The sequence below is a fragment of the Eschscholzia californica genome, unplaced genomic scaffold, assembly GCF_041429995.1.
Source record: "Eschscholzia californica isolate CP2 unplaced genomic scaffold, dmEscCali1.0.p SCAF_19, whole genome shotgun sequence".
NCBI lineage: Eukaryota > Viridiplantae > Streptophyta > Magnoliopsida > Ranunculales > Papaveraceae > Eschscholzia > Eschscholzia californica.
Genome location: NW_028238298.1, coordinates 135,001 through 137,500, shown reverse-complemented (window position 1 = coordinate 137,500; position 2,500 = coordinate 135,001).

Here is a 2,500-nt window from a genome sequence, read left to right as displayed (position 1 = left end):
AGCAAGGCCGTCCCATTCGCGTCCCGTGCTGTCCCATGCCGTCCCGAGCCTTAGCAAGGCCGTCCCATTCGCGTCCCGTGCCGTCCCATGCGCGTCCCGTGCTGTCCCGTGCCGTCCCGAGCCTGACCAATGCTGTCCCGTGCGCGTCCCATTCTTTTGGCTCGGCTGGCCCGTGCATTCTATGGGGTCGTGGGACATTTCGAAATCCACCCGGGCCATTTCGACTCTCTCTTCATTAATACTATTGAGGTATTATTTATGAATTATTGGAGAAAAGAAACGGAAGAAAATATTTTTTTTTCTATTTTTTATGAATTTTCCGGTGTTTATTCACTTAAAAATTCATAGAAAAATAAATATTTATCGGAATCGCTATTATAATATATCAAAAAAATCCTTGCGAAAAGACCTTTCCAACGAGTATAAGTTTGCTGGATTCCGACGAGTAACGAAGGAGTAAAGGCCCAGTATGCTTGGTTAAAAAATTGATGTTTCCTTGTGAAAATATGAAAAACAATAACTTTGCACTATAAGGGGGAGGGTTGAGCTCCTTCCCCAGAGCGTGCACAGCACTTGTGCTGGCACGTTCCCTAGTGCTCGCCAAGCACCATAGGGCATCCAAAGGGCAAAGCTCGGCATTAATCGGGTAACCCGATGGTTCCTTGAAGGGAACTACAATATTTTTTTTGGGAAGGGTAAATATATTGTAAGCAAGATGAGGATTGTGAGAAACTTATACAAGCCCAACTTCCTTTCCATCGAACATTTTTCAATGTGGGACTAAATTTGTCTTCTCCTTTCTTAATTTCACATCTTCTACATTAGTACCACATGGACAATGGATACAAAAGAGAAGAATTTTGAGTGGGATATAACTTCCCCATGAAGCGAAACAAGCATACTTGCATCTTCTAACTTGTTCCCGTATCTAAAACTCAAATAAATAAGTCTCACTTCTATAATCATATTAGATGATAGACTAGATAAGAAGGTAACATTGAAGGGTTTTGTTTTTTCTGTTACAAAGTACCATACCAAATTGGGGTTTGTGAAGGACAAAGAATGATTAACATTATATACCCATCGTTAAGTCTTCCTTCCAAAGGATCTTGGAGTCAGTTTCCAAAAGAGAGAGTCAAGCTCTACTTCATTTGAACTATGTGGAGTTCTATACATTTCTTCTTAAGAAGCCGAAAGACTAATGCATAAAAGATAGAGAGGAGTGCTTGAGAAACTTATACAAGTTCAAGCTTCTTTCTATTCAAGTATTTTTCAATGTGGGACTATATAATTATTTCGCATTATGAGTTTTGCAACTTTTAAATTAGTCCCATATAGAAAAATGATGTCAATGAGACGAATTTGAAGCATGATATAGGTTCCACATAAAGCCTACTTATATAACATACATATTTTAACTTTGTACCACATCTAAAAGGGATGAAAATAACCAAGACATGAAAAAAAAATTTATAAGCTGCTGCAGGTCTTGTTGTCGGGCTCAAGTGGGCTCTAAAACGGTAGGGGCGGGTAGCCGGCGCAAGGCTCCCACCCGAGCCCGCCCGTATGTACCCAGTAGTAGGAGCGGGTACTGCCCGTTAGCGGGCTTCGGGGCCCGATTACACCAACGGGATGTGGATACCAGCGGACGGATTCGAACCCGCTTGCCTTTTTCCCACCTCTCCTCAGACCCCGTACCCAAGTTAGTCTAAAAACACAACCTACGACCAAAAAGAACTTCAATATCACAGTTGATAAATAAATCAACACATTTAGAGGATTTATAATATACCAGGGTATAGCCCGTGCCCGTAGTGTACGAAAATTTCCGTATTATGTTACACAAAATTATCGAATATTTTGGTCTTATACACATATTACACATATTGAAGTAATAAAAAGATATTAAAAATAATAGCAGATATTATATTTAGTTGTTTGAATGGAGAAAAGAGGAAATTGAGAAAAATAGCTATAATAGGGAGTGGGCTGTTATTCTCACTTTTCCACCTTTATCCTTTAAAAACCCGTTAGAAAGAAGGGTCGTCATTTACAAAAAGGAATTGGACGACCGAGATTTATAAACCAAAGTTATGACATGGTACCAAAACCTATGTGATTTGTTATATAGATATTTTGGTTACCTTGGTATCCATTCACCAAATCTTGATGGTTGGTCATTCTATTTGTGTTAAGTTCATAATGGTATGAGTAATACATTCTCATAACTCTTCAATTCCACCTTCTCACGTGATGGTTTTTGCAATTCCTGATTAATCATGTTCTCCTTGTTATTTCACCATGAAATGGGTTTATAAAATTGAGTGTTTTAAAATTGCTTTTGGAGAATTGCAAAAAAAGAATAGGATTAGGACAATAGCTTCACCTTTCAACACAAAAAAAATGACAATAGCTTAACATTTTTCTATACTCATGACACACTTTTGGAGAAGGGAAAAAAGAATGGAAATCCACTGCCAAAGTTGTTGATTGTTGGGGT